Here is a 15,776-nt window from a genome sequence, read left to right on the forward strand (position 1 = left end):
CTGATGATTTGTGTTTCTACATTGACTGTTTTGTTCCAGAGTTTGTCATCTGCAACCACTTACACCTGAAAGTAGATAAATTGTGTAAGCCAAAAAACGATTTGAAAATTGTTATTTCTCTGCCTGAAATTATTTAAGTCTGTCTGTGTGTGTGTGTGTGTGTGTGTGTGTGTGTGTGTGTGTGTGTGTGTGTGTATGTGTGTGTGATGGGGGTGGGGTGGGGGGGTGTTCGATGGTGAGGTGGGGGTTGCACCATTAAGTTAAGTAGTGGTTCAGACTTTGTGCACATTTACTGTTTGTGTTCTTCCCTTTTATTAGTTTATAAATGTATGGCTGTGGTGTTCTTTTAATCATTGACAAAGGTCTTCTTAGGCACTTATGGGTTTTATTGTTCTGAAGAAGGTGTAGTTATATACGCCGAAACCTAGGTTAACACTAGGTGCTTTTTACGCAATCGAGGTGGGTTTCTAGTTTTTTAATATATTAACTAACGATTGCTGACGCGCTACGATGTTGAAGGTTGTCTTTGGAAACGATTTAGTGACGGTTTTGTGTTCTCTTTCATCGTGGCTCTCAAAGCTTTCAGTTTGTGCTACCAGTTTAACATATGCATGTCATGCGGATTCGGTGTCAAGATCATTCCTAATCAGTTCACATTGTCAGTTCACTGTGAACAGAATGTCTCCACATGATCGCTGGTGGATCCTATGGGAAAAATCTTGAATTTGAATTTATTTAACATAGCACCGCAGGCGTTGCCGTAAGCTATAATAATCCCTCGAATTGATCTCTTGGTTCGTGTTAACAAAAACACTTATATCATCCGCGTATGCGTGGCAGACCGGTTGGGTATTGAAATCCTTTTAGATTTAAGTGCAGATACAAAATTAGCGGTTCCATAGCTATGTTCTACAAAAGTCATAGATGAAAGGCAGCATTATCGAACAGACTGGTTGATCGGTATACTGCTTAACTGCACTTTGTTTGTCGTAGGTATTTCCTTATTCGTCGACAAGGTGTTGAAGGATTTTGTGTTTGTCTCTTTTGGCCTGCCTTATCATATGGTACACCGAAATATTTTCTTGATTCATATCGCTCGCACTTTTCTGCCTTCCAAAGATTGCACTTCCACAGCTCTGGTGAGTTTCATTAGGAGACTATTTGCCGCCAAATTCGTTGGTTCATTCTACAAGTTTCGTAGGCACAAGAAATAATATTCCAGTGTCTGTTTGCGCCAGTATGCTTTTTTTCAGTCAAATTGAATAATTCATTTTCTAATTTGGAGTTTTGCTGTTTGAATCCACCAGAGAAGACACTGTGTGTATCTTGGCTGGTCCGGAGGCATCGAGTCATCGTCTCTGTGTCTGCTTGGTGCAATCCCTTGTTATCCAGAGCTAAAGGTTCAGTCTCCAGGCCCTTCGGTCTAGGAAGCATTGCTGTTTGACGTGAACCGTGATGTGATAGACCCAGCGGTCCAAAAAATCAATTGGCCATATTTCGCAGTCGACCACATTATGCAGAAAATCTTTGGTAGCGTGGATACTGTCTGGAGTACTTGTGAAGATGCTGCTGACATACGTATAGGATCTAGACCTCGAGCGAAGGCGGATCCATGTGTCCATTAGTTCTAAAGCGGTCTTTAACACACTCAAGTCTTCACATAAATTAAAATTGGGACATTGATTAAGATCTAAAATAACATTAACTCGAACGTCCGTTAGTAGATTCACTATTTCCTCCCGAAATGAAGCAGCTACGTCTGCTCGTGGAGCCTGCCTTTTTCCCGCAATCCCTCTGCCAGTTTTGCATATAGATTGTGCTTTGCATGGTATGTCCAACTTATACATTATTTGCTGTCCCGCATTCCTGTCACATATTCATGATAACAACGTATCCAAAGACGTCGGTGATTTTATTTGTGATCGCCTCTTGAAGCGTAGCTACGTCCACATCAGCTGCAGGTAAATAATCCCGTGGACATTTCCCTTGACGTCGGATTCAGTTGTATTAATATTAATGTTACCTATTTTTGTAAACCCACATGGCCGGTTCTGTAAAGGCCTCGCCGCTATTGCTGTAGGGACCGAGTTGCCACTGTTTTTGCGGTCGACTCAGTTTGTAAGTTCGTGAAACGGCTTCTGAGGCAGTATACCGCTAAGACAACTGATCCCTGCAGTTGTTACACAGCTATTCCCCAGGGTAAGGTAACAAGATTGGAGAACGAAGATTCTACAACATTCTAAAAAAATTGGTAACAAAATCTCACAAATGAGTTAAAATGGTTTACGTATCTTTGTGACTAGTTGAATAATGACGTCTGTAACACTGCTTGTAATATAACACAAAAAAGGCCCTCAATGGCTAAGTGCAAATAAACGTAGGTAAACTTCACAGTACATAGCAAATGACATTTACAATAAGTGTCTGTTCACTTCTAAGAGTTCACTAAACGACATTCCCTGTCTAAGTTAGTTCTGGACGATGATCTTAACCAAGTGGGCGAAAGCTGCTCTTCTATCTTCCGAATAGGCTTCTGACCTTTGTCGACCAGTCATTGGCGGATTGTACTCGGTCCGCAATTAGTCGAGGTGATGTCGATATCTTCATCCTCAGCGCCGCCCGTGGCGCTGGTGGAACTCGCGCAAGTGGAGAGTCTATGGCACTGGCACCAGTTCACATTTTGCGCCTGTGCTGCTTTTGCACTGGCTGTGTCTTGTTCGGAAGACACAGCAACTATCTCATATGCTTGTGTGAATATAAGCCTTCCGTTCTTGACCGGTATCGTTGGACCAAGCACGCATGCCGTCAGTAACTGTGGTATATGCTGTGTACCGCTGGTCTACCGTTCCGTTATGAGAACTGCTGCTCGTAGATCCCTCTAACTCTACGGCCAAGTCAAGCGAAATATTCTAGGTACTTGAAAGGAGCTTCATCCTCCTTCAACTCACCAACTCTATTTTTTTCTGTCAACGGAATCAATGGCATTTTGGAAATCGACAAAAATATTTTCAATTCAGTAATGTGTGGAAAAAATTGACTTCAGATTAAATATTTGTTCAGAAGATGATCTGCCCTTTCTAGACCCATCGTGATATTGGTCTAAATTACTCTCCAATGTTGTTTCTACTTTGTTTATTGTAATATGTTATATGCAAATTGTTGCTAAGAAATTCCCCTGTTGCTGTTAACATCTTGTTTCCTGTGTAATTGATGTATCAAGGTCAGCTTCCACTCTCCTGGGACTTTTTCTGTTTCCAGACTTTATCACAATTTTTGTTTTTGATAGAGATCATTTCAAAATTTCTGCTGTAATAGAGTTTTTTCACTAAAAAGTTTTCAATGGTGCTGAGCCACAGTCAAGCAGTTTTTGTTTTTCATTTTTTTGCAAAGGAATTAACAGCTATTCGACTGTATACTATCGTCTTCGTTGATCCATTATGGATCGTGGGACGACGGCTGGCATGAACATCTTGGTTGTTTGGTTGGTTGGTTTGGGGGAAGAGACCAAACAGCGAGGTCATCAGTCTCATCGGATTAGGGAAGGACGGGGAAGAAATTCGGCCGTGCCCTTTCAGAGGAACCACCCAGGCGTTTGCTTGAAGCGATTTAGGAAAATCACGGAAAACCTAAATCAGGATGGCCGGACGCGGGATTAAACCGTCGTCCTCCCGAATGCCAGTCCAGTGTGCTAACCACTGCGCCACCTCGCTCGGTGATGAGATTCTTGATGCAATAATTTACCAACAGCCGTAAGTATTTTAGAAATTTATTTTATTTTTTGAACTTCTATATGCTAACAGTTTCGGCATTACATTGATGCCATCTTCAGGCCCCACTCGTCATACCGCTGTTGTTAATTATTGCATCAAGGAGTATACCATCGTGTACAATCTAGATTTACGCTATCATGCCATTATATAGGGTAATGATCTTACTCTACTTAACGTATTTCCACAGAAGTCACGCTCCCTTGACCCGTAATTTGTAGCGCTGTGCTAATTATAATACACACTTAGCGATCTTTGGTTGGAAATCGGTAAAACCTCAGAATTTTTCCATGACGCCATAAATATACCCTGATCTCACTTTTATTTCAAACAATGCGCTCGTTTCAAAACATAAATTATGACATCACACAGTCTAGTAATGTAGTGATGGCTTGGCAATGGTTTATTTATAACGGTGTGTTACTACTTATACGTACGGTAACTTCGGCCATAAATCGGTAGAACTACAGTGTTTATACAAGTAGATTTTGCTGTGACGTCATTAATTTACGATGGCATCATTTTTTATTCGAATAAGGTAACACATACGTTTCTAAAACATACACACACACACACACACACACACACACACACACACACACACACAATGATGAAGTTGTTGCTTATCAGTGACAAAAGATCTAAATTTTCAGCATATGCTGCTGCAGTGTGATTTGCTGAGAGCATCATCATGAAGTTGACGCTACGTGACGGGACGCTGACGCGCTGTTGCAATACGACGTGACACGGAGAGCAGTATGGCAGATCTCACATACACTACTGGCCATTAAAATTGCTACACCGCGAAGATGACGTGCTACAGACGCAAAATTTAACCGACAGGAAGAAGACGCTGTGATATGCAAATGATTAGCTTTTCAGAGCATTCACACGAGGTTGGCGCCGGTGGCGACAGCTACAACATGCTGACATCAGGAAAGTTTCCAACCAATTTCTCATACACAAACAGCAGTTGACTGGCGTTGCCTGGTGAAACGTTGTTGTGATGCCTCGTACAAGGAGGAGAAATGCGTACCATCACGTTTCCGACTTTGATAAAGGTCGGATTGTAGCCTGTCGCGATTGCGGTTTATCGTATCGCGCCATTGCTGCTCGCGTTGGTCGAGATCCAATTACTGTTAGCAGAATATTGAATCTGTGGGTTCAGGAGGGTAATACCGAAAGCCGTGCTGGATCCCAACGTACCGTATCACTAGCAGTCGAGATGACAGGCATCTTATCCGCATGGCTGTAACGGATCGTGAAGCCACGTCTCGATCTCTGAGTCAACAGATGGGGACGTTTGCAAGAGAACAACCATCTGCACGAACAGTTCGACGACGTTTGCAGCAGCATGGACTATCAGCTCGGCAACCATGGCTGCGGTTACCCTTGACGCTGCATCACAAACAGGAGCGTCTGCGATGGTGTACTCAACGACGAACCTGGGGGCACGAATGGCAAAACGTCATTTTGTCGGATGAATCCAGGTTCTGTTTACAGCATCATGATCTTTGAATCTGTGTTTGGCAACACCGCGGTGAACGCACATTGGAAGCGTATATTCGTCATCGCCATACTGGCGTATCACCCGGCGTGATGGTATGGGGTGCCATTGGTTACACGTCTCGGTCACCTCTTGTTTCCATTGACGTTACTGTGGACAGTGGACGTTACATTTCAGATGTGTTACGACCCGTGGCTCTACCCTTCAGTCGATCTCTGCGAAACCCTACATTTCAGCAGGATAATGCACGACCGCTTGTTGCAGGTCCTGTACGGGCCTTTCTGGATACAGAAAATGTTCGACTGTTGCCCTGGCCAGCACATTCGCCAGATCTCTCACCAATTGAAAACGTCTGGTCAATGGTGGTCGAGCAACTTTCTCGTCACAATACGCCAGTCAGTACTCTTGATGAACTGTGGTATCGTATTGAAGCTGCATGGGCAGCTGTACTTGTACACGCCATTCAAGCTCTGTTTGACTCAATGCCCAGGCGTATCAAGGCCGTTATTACTGCCAGAGGTGGTTGTTCTGGGTACTTATTTCTCAGGATCTGTGCACCCAAATTGCGTGAAAAGGTAATCATATGTCAGTTCTAGCATAAGATATTTGTCCAATGAATACCCGTTTAACATCTGCATTTCTTCTTGATGTAGCAATTTTAATGGCCGTGGTGTAGTTTAGTTTTTCATTACCTATTCTCACTGCACAAAATACATATTATTGTTGTATTTATCATTAGTTATATCATACTTATAAGGCAGTACATTCGGTCCAACGCTCGTGTTGTTAAAATAGCTGCTAAAGTGGGAGATGAAGAATTGAAGACACACAGGAAATCGTAAAGCTTGCATGGGAAGTATCTGATACCTTCCTCTTCCCCTTTTAATGCCAAGGGAAAGAAACATACCTGAGAAATAAAGCCACGTTTTAAGATAGGCTGCTCAGCTTGCACTGATACCAGATACGGGCAGTAGGTTGAAAGTTATGTTCCGTGGGTAAAAAAAGGTATTCAGCATTTATATATTTAAATGTCAACAGATCCACGGAGTTTGAGGTGTAGCGTTGAAAAGTTGGTGGACTTACAAGGTTAGAGATGAGCTACATGTGGAAAACATTGACAAGGAAAATGGACATGGTCACAGGATATGTGCTATGTTCAGGGTACTGATTTCTCAGGATCTACGCACCTAAGTTGCGTGAAAATGTAATCACATGTCAGTCTTAGTATAATATATTTGTCCAATGAATACCCGTTTATCATCTGTATTTCTTCTTGGTGTAGCAATTTTAATGGTCAGTAGTGTAATTGGATAATATACGTGAACTTTTGGAAAAATACCAAGAATTGAGAAATGTGTAAAAATGTGTAAAATTTTCGAAAATACTGAAAAATTGTAGAAAAACGGGAATAATACTTAAAATTCTGGTAAATATGTAAAATCGAGGATCCTTACATATCAGTCTGGGTTTGGTCTGTGCGTGTGCCGTAAATGACGAAAATCAGAAAATATAAACTTTGTTATTAACAAATAGCCCTCAAGTGACGTAACTTAAACTACTTGCCCACTCAAGTGCCCCAATCATAAAAGGTGAAGATGGGAAGGGGGTGCCTGATCCTCATCGGTCCATTGCAGGAGAGGGAGAAAGCAGGGATAGTGGTTCCTCTGGAGGGTCTTGATCAATTGCAGGTAGTTCTCCAGGGAGAGAAGAGTGCGCGGCGATCTTAAATACTGTATAAGTCACCCAAGTGTGTAACCTGCCACTGAAATTCTTTATCAGTGAACTTGAGATAAGATCGTTATCTTGGCTTGAACTGTCACTGATAAACTACTGCTTATCAACGGACGTGTGTCACATAAAATCCTGTCCCTTTAAATCCCGTCTCTTGATAACTACTTATTCTCACATGGTAACCGTAGTCTTCATACAATTATGTCGCCACACGCTAGAGACGTTACGTTGCTGTACGTGCTCAGTTGTTCATCATTTTTTTCATCTCCAGTGTGGCGACAATTCTTAATGTTTTCTGCGAGATTTATGTAGCAAGACACCATTTTTTAAGTTAATGTTACGTCAGGTCAGTGATCACGACGGTAAAAACGTTCAGATCATAATTTTTGGGACTAGACTAGAAAATCAAAAACACTTTTTGGACAATTCTTGCAGAAATAATACGAGACCAACTTAACACGACACTTATCGTACCGCGGCATCGTACCGCGGCAAGAACAGTGACACAATCCCACAATGCAGTACATAAGAAATCTCCCCTTACAGATTTAATTCCATAAAACTTATGTAAGTAGGCTGTTTAGGTTTTTATATTGGTAACGCCACGTAGCGCTCTGTATGAAAATCACTGGCTGTGCTGTGTGCAGTCTGTGGCTGGTTTGCATTGTTGTTGGCCATTGTAGTGTTGGGCAGCTGGATGTTAATAGCGCGTAGCGTTGCGCAGTTGGAGGTGAGCCGCCAGCGGTGGTGGATGTGGGGAAGTGAGATGGCGGATTTTTGAGAGCGGATGATCTAGACGTGTATGTATCAGAAACAGTATATTTGTAAGAATTGATGTCATGGACTAATATATATATTATGACTTTTGAACACTGTTAAGGTAAATACATTGTTTGTTCTCTATCAAAATCTTTCATTTGCTTACTATGCCTATCAGTAGTTAGTGCCTTCAGTAGTTTGAATCTTTTATTTAGCTGGCAGTAGTGGCGCTCGCTGTATTGCAGTAGTTCGATTAACGAAGATTTTTGTGAGGTAAGTGATTTGTGAAAGATATAGGTTAATGTTAGTCAGGGCCATTCTTTTGTAGGGATTTTTGAAAGTCAGATTGCGTTGCGCTAAAAATATTGTGTGTCAGTTTAGTGTTAATCAGAATAAGTAAAGAGCGAAATGTGTGAGTACGTTCAGTTCTGCTCAGCTGTTTGAGAAGCAAATAATGTAAGAGGGTTACATTAACTTTTCTAAGAGGACGTTTCACTTACACTGAAGTAGTACAATCATGCTTTAAATTTCAGGTAAGTATTGTTGGCAGTAAATTTCATTATTTTCGTGCTCGTTGGGGCACTTCACACTTTTTTTCAGTAATATAAACTACATTTCGAGTTGTGTCAGTTTTATGCCTGGATGAGATGTGCCTCAAATCATGTTTGCGCTAAGAAGATAAGAGTGGAAAAAATATACTTTAATAGCTGGGGTTTAGAAAAAAATTAATTTCACTAACTCGGAAAATAGGCAATATGACCTCCCAAAGGCAGCAGGAAAACTATCGTTAAAGTGGCAAAATTACGCACACATTAGAGATTCCTACTCTGTATATACACTCCTGGAAATTGAAATAAGAACACCGTGAATTCATTGTCCCAGGAAGGGGAAACTTTATTGACACATTCCTGGGGTCAGATACATCACATGATCACACTGACAGAACCACAGGCACATAGACACAGGAAACAGAGCATGCACAATGTACAGTGTATATCCACCTTTCGCAGCAATGCAGGCTGCTATTCTCCCATGGAGACGATCGTAGAGATGCTGGATGTAGTCCTGTGGAACGGCTTGCCATGCCATTTCCACCTGGCGCCTCAGTTGGACCAGCGTTCGTGCTGGACGTGCAGACCGCGTGAGACGACGCTTCATCCAGTTCCAAACATGCTCAATGGGGGACAGATCCGGAGATCTTGCTGGCCAGGGTAGTTGACTTACACCTTCTAGAGCACGTTGGGTGGCACGGGATACATGCGGACGTGCATTGTCCTGTTGGAACAGCAAGTTCCCTTGCCGGTCTAAGAATGGTAGAACGATGGGTTCGATGACGGTTTGGATGTACCGTGCACTATTCAGTGTCCCCTCGACGATCACCAGTGGTGTACGGCCAGAGTAGGAGATCGCTCCCCACACCATGATGCCGGGTGTTGGCCCTGTGTGCCTCGGTCGTATGCAGTCCTGATTGTGGCGCTCACCTGCACGGCGCCAAACACGCATACGATCATCATTGGCACCAAGGCAGAAGCGTCTCTCATCGCTGAAGACGACACGTCTCCATTCGTCCCTCCATTCACGCCTGTCGCGACACCACTGGAGGCGGGCTGCACGATGTTGGGGCGTGAGCGGAAGACGGCCTAACGGTGTGCGGGACCGTAGCCCAGCTTCATGGAGACGGTTGCGAATGGTCCTCGCCGATACCCCAGAAGCAACAGTGTCCCTAATTTGCTGGGAAGTGGCGGTGCGGTCCCCTACGGCAATGCGTAGGATCCTACGGTGTTGGAGTGCATCCGTGCGTCGCTGCGGTCCGGTCCCAGGTCGACGGGCACGTGCACCTTCCGCCGACCACTGGCGACAACATCGATGTACTGTGGAGACCTCACGCCCCACGTGTTGAGCAATTCGGCGGTACGTCCACCCGGCCTCCCGCATGTCCACTATACGCCCTCGCTCAAAGTCCGTCAACTGCACATACGGTTCACGTCCACGCTGTCGCGGCATGCTACCAGTGTTAAAGACTGCGATGGAGCTCCGTATGCCACGGCAAACTGGCTGACACTGACGGCGGCGGTGCACAAATGCTGCGCAGCTAGCGCCATTCGACGGCCAACACCGCGGTTCCTGGTGTGTCCGCTGTGCCGTGCGTGTGATCATTGCTTGTACAGCCCTCTCGCAGTGCTCATATGAATCGGATTAGGAGTTTGCTCTTAACCTTGCAAAATAATAACAGTCATTTAAATAGAAATGTTATTCTAAACTGTTGCTGTTCTGGTGGTGGAATGTTCGTTTAAGAGAGCACTTAAAACGAAAGGCCACTTTACTGAATACACAACTCAACGTACCATCCGAAGCGCCTGCGAACGAGACACAAAGTTTTTGGTGTCACTGAGTAAACAGTTCCTTGATGTTTGGAGGCACCTGGGGTTGTGAGTTCGTCGACATAAACACGATTTCTTAGGTATACCTTCCCCCCTCACACTCCCCCAAAAAAAAGAAAAAAGAAAAAAATTCTATTGATATTCCTGACGGTTACTGTCTCCTAACCACTTTCCAGAAAATCCATTGTTCCGTTTTTGGACATTACGTACGAAATGGACTGGATGAGTGACATGCTGCAATAATATACAGCTTCTCTAGATTGACATTTCCAAGATAATCACCTAAAAAGTCGACGATAAAAGCACGATAGATCTCACAGGAGGAGTGCTTACGAAATAGAGTGGACAAATGATTTTGTTTCCAAGGATAGCACGTCGTAATTAACTGACCACCTCCCTTGCCGATCAACATGACGTAGCCACTTAGAATTTTCTGTGGGCCAGTAACGTATATTACGACGGTTCTTGGCACCATACTCCGTAAACATGGATCGTCAGAGAACAGGGCGTCCAAAATGAATTTATTCACTTCCCATTCGAAGGCAGTCACAGCTCGTACGACAGAAACTAGCAGTCGTGTAATATTCGCCACACACATGCACGCTCCAGTCACATTAACGTAACCACGGTAAAATGGCGCTATCCAAAACCAACATCGAGGCAACTGTAATGCACCACGGGCCATAGATGACGGGATGAACAATGGCTACAGACATATGTACGGGCGAAAAGGCATGAAACTGTTGAAAACCTGATGTCACAAATGAACCAAGAGCTACTAACAGTGTCTCCTCAACGACCATTCAGCAGACGTTGCTGCGTAAGAGCCTTCACAGGAGTCACCTGGTTTAAAAGTACGCAAGCTGACTGCTGTCCATCGACGACGAAGGCTGAAATTTGCACGCCAGTATCGCAACTGGACGACCACTGTTAGCAACAGGTGGGCTTGTCAGGTGAATCTTTTTTATGCTCCACCTGACATGTGGCCGTTGCTGTGTACAGCGTGAAACATCTAAAATTAAATGTCCTTCAACAACTCAGGGAGCGATATGGTCTTGGGAACATTTTCGTGCCATTCCCTAGGTAATATAGTCATTCCGGAAGGCACAGCAATTCAACTCAAGTATGCATCCATCCCTGGACACCATATTCACTTCTACATGCAGTATTTTTCCCTCGGAACGATTATAGCTACACTATGTGATCAAAACTTTCCGGACACGCCCAAAAACATAAGTTTTTCATATTACTTGCATTTTGCTGCCACCCACTGCCAGGTACTCCATATCAGCGACCTCAGTAGTCTTTAGACATCGTGAGACAGCTCCGCGGAACTCACGGACTTCGAACGTGGTCAAATGATTGGGTGTCATTTTGTCATACATCTGTACGCGAGATTTCCACACACCTGACTATCCCTAGTTCCACTGTTTCCGATGTGATAGTGAAGCGGAAACGTGAAGGAACACGTACAGGTCGACTTTGTCTGTTGACTGACGGAGGCCGCCGACAGTTGAAGAAGGTCGTAATGTGTAATGGGCAGACATATATCCATCGCACAGGGACTCCAAACTGCATCAGGAGGGAGGTGAGGAAACTTGTATTTCATGGTCGAGCAGCTGGTCACGAGCAACATGTCGCATAGGTAAATGCCAAACGACGCCTCGCTTGATGTAAGGAGCATAAACATTGGACGATTGAACAGTGGAAAAACGTTGTGTGGCGTGACGAATCACGGTACACAACGTGGCGATCCGGAGACAGGGTGTGGGAATTGCGAATACCCGGTGAACATCTGCCAGCGTGTGTAGCGCCAACAGTAAAATTCGGAGGCGGTGATGTTACGGTGTGGTCGTTTTTTTCATGGAGGTGGCTTGCACCCGTTGTTTTGCGTGGCATTATCAAGGCACAGGAGTACATTGATGTTTCAAGAACCTTCTTGCTTCCCACCGTCGGAAAGCAATTCGGGGATGGCGATTCCATCTTTCGACACGATCGAACACCTGTTCATAATGAATGGCCTGTGGCGGAATTGTTACACGACAATAACATCCCTGTAATGGAGTGGCCTGCACAGAGTCCTGACCTGAATCCTATAGAACATCTTTGGGATATTTTGGAGCGCCGACATTGTGCCAGCCCTTACCGACCGACATCGATATCTCTCCTCAGAGCAGCACTCCGAGAAGAATGGGCTGCCATTCGCCAAGAAACCTTCCAGCGCCTGTTTGAACGTATGCTGTCTTCAAGACTAAGGGTGGGCCAACACCATATTGAATTCCAGCATTACCGATGGGGGGCGCCACGAACTTGTAAGTCATTTTCAGCCATGTTTCCGGCTACTTTTGATCACACAGTGTACCAGCAGACAAATGTAATGTATTACACAGGTCGCAGTTTACGTGCGTGGCTTGAAGAGTACCAGGATGAGTTTACCATGCTCCCCTTGCCAACAAAAAACCCGGAATTAAACCCAATCGAGAAAGTGTGGCACCATCTCCACCGTGCTGTACGCGCCATGGATCCTCATCCGAGTAACCTAAAGCAGCTGCCCACGGCACCGGAGTTTACATGACTCCACATCCTTTGATAGGTGGTCACATTAAAGTGTCTCAACAGTGTGTAAGGCTGATAACAGTGACTGCAGAAACTTCTCGGAAGCTGAAATGAGAATCGTGGCGTATTGCAGGTAAAGCGAAAACTTCAATATCCTCCTCACTTGTTTGTGGTCTTCAAGTATTACAGTTTGCCATCTCAAACTACCCGTTTCTGAAAGTCGTTGTTTAGCAGGTACGTACGTAATATCTGATGGAACTCCTCCACAAGGATATCTCACGGCATCAGCCATGGAAGCTTCATTGGCATCGTGTCGGTATTCGCCGAGAATTAGCAACACGTCAGCGTACTCGTTTATGTAAATTCCATGTTTATTCCAGGTCAATATGTGGCGCAAAGCGGACCTCGTTTGTTTGTGCATTCAGACCTGCCTTGTGTAGCGTGTTGTAAAGATATATTCTGTGATCTAAGTGAACGTGACTTCAAAGAGATTATCGAGTGAGTTTGTTGTTACGTGACACTATCCGCAGGCCGTTTGGAAGGCGCAGTGGGCTGTGCATCCAGGATAATGGTCGATCGTAAATGAAAATTCCGTCGCCAGAATATACACCACGCTTCCAGGACCGACCCAAACTCCCAAATGTAGCTGCGTGTCCACGTCCTGCACTCGCACAGTTGCTGTGTTCCCACATAGGCAGAGACTATCTAGGTGTGCAGAGTACATCGTAAAACACAGAAACTGCAAAATAGTATTACATACCTGGACAGGTCGTGACAAAAATAAATAAGTCTCTCCCCGTGTAGGAATCACAGCAGCTGTGAAACTGCAGGACGTGATTTTCGGTGTCGTATGGGGATTTCTGTTAGTCGGGGTAGGGGGCGTGCTCGTATAGTCTAAGTTGTTAAAGCGACCTCTTGCGTAAAGCGGGAAATTAGGGTTCGAGTCCCGGGCTGACACAAATTTCGTCACCAATAAATTCTCATTCGCAATAGTGAATACATTTCTTCTATTTCATACAGGTGTAGGTCGTAGCAGTGTCCGTTCCTTCAGACATGCGTGCATGTCTGCACTTTAGTGTGTGGTCGATGACAAGTATCTGTCTCTTAGCACATTAGTAGATGATGTTGTTAGGAGGGGTCTGCACGTTTTCTGGCGGCTTACAGTAGCTGGTCGCAGTGTAGTCTCACCTATGGGACCCTTGCCCCTGCTGTCGCAATCCGAAGCACGACAGGGGTCGCTGAGTAATTCTAGCGATCTCTAGACTCAAGGCGGAAATAGAGGTTGTGTCCGTTCTCTGCTGAAATTTTACGGCTGTCAGTCTTGCCTCCATTCCGCATTTTATTTATTGAAAAGTGTAGGAGTTCCTTCCTCGGCGTCCGTGTCATAATACCAGAGGAAGTTGCGTGGTAAGTATTTGAACGCTGGCCACAGAACGAAACAGGAAAACTATTATATCTGCGATAGAACGCAATGTGTACCAAACCTAGTCTGCCACGATGTAAGAGATGACAACGCACAAATAAATTAGAGGCGGTTCGTGGTTGAAGTACAAGGGGATGCTGCGAATTTGTTACTAATATGGTTGCTATTGAATCGTGCCTAGTCCTCGAATATGGGGTGTTTAGGAAACCTGCTTTCTAATCGTATTAATGAGTTTTATTGCGAAAAGTAGTCCGCAGCTCGTGATCTTGCGGTAGCGTTCTCGCTTCCCGCGCACGAGGTCCCGGGTTCGATTCCCGGCGGGGTCAGGGATTTTCTCTGCCTCGTGATGACTGGGTGTTGTGTGTTCTTCATCATCATTGACTCGCATGTCGCCGAAGTGGTGTCAACTAAAAAGGATTTGCAATACGGCGGCCGAACTTCCCCGCATGGGGCCTCCCGGCCAACAATGCCATACGATGATTTCATTGCGAAAAGTACATGACAATATCTAACTCTGAGAAGTACGTGGATGTGTCGCAAGCAGAGGGCGACAAAATAAGATCTTCAGTATAGACAGTGCAACATGGGACAAGCAAAATGACTAGCCTTGAAGCTATTGTACAACTGGGCCGCGAGCAGTCGGACCGGCGCTTATGTTTTCTTTGCATAGAGGTCGCTGCTGTCGTCCTGGAGAGGTGTCGGTCAGCGTGAAATTGGCTGACGTCTTCTTCACAGCCCTCTCTGCTCCCTCGTTCCCGAGCGGCGTGCCGGCGCTTATTTTACGCCGTGACAGTTATATTTTCGAGTGGAAGACAGTCCTGGCGATATTTTTTGTCTCCTTCAATTATGTCTCAAAATACGTGTCCTTGGCAGTTACATGTACCACATACGACGCGAAAGCTGCCAAAATGCACTTCACATACCAAAAATAAACTTGGAAATACCACACTTAATCAAGGAACCGCCGTTAGCAAACATAGAACGTGTTGGCAACTGAAAGGAGTGATCCATATTTGCTCCCTTATTGCGCTTAATCGTGTGTGAAACTCTCTCCAGGTGGTGTAATTTATGTTACCGTATCGTAGAAACATATTGTAAACATATGAAGTTGTTTCTACAGTGGACAGATATGTCAATGATAAAAACAATAAACTATATTGAACACCAAAAATACGTTAACATTAAACGTCGATTATAGACGCATCAAAGTCTACTACAGAAGTACGCAAACAGGAATTCGAGAGTCAGGGTTCAGCCAGTTCGTTTATTCCCCTGCGTTGTAAGCAGCGTAATATCAAAACCATGTGGATGTTGATATAACTCCCTTAGGTTCAAATTACTGAGGCTTCTGGAAGCCCATAAAGAGTTGTACTCCTTGGAAGCCACGGCCTCAGACCTATGCCACATGGAGCTATCCAACAGTTCACGCTGCAATCTTTACTACCAGTTTCAGACACAACATTCGATATCAACCGTTCTAAAAGCTTTGACTATAACATTTTAACTTCCTAATACCCATCTCCCAGTATATCACAGAATGACAGCTGTTACTTGTAGAGGTCTATTTTATTTGCCATCAACTTCTTGTTGACCCTCTATGACAGCTGATGATCATTTGAACATCGGCTAATCAGCAGTATATATGTCTCATG

Source organism: Schistocerca piceifrons, chromosome 6 (genome assembly GCF_021461385.2).
Source record: "Schistocerca piceifrons isolate TAMUIC-IGC-003096 chromosome 6, iqSchPice1.1, whole genome shotgun sequence".
Lineage (NCBI taxonomy): Eukaryota > Metazoa > Arthropoda > Insecta > Orthoptera > Acrididae > Schistocerca > Schistocerca piceifrons.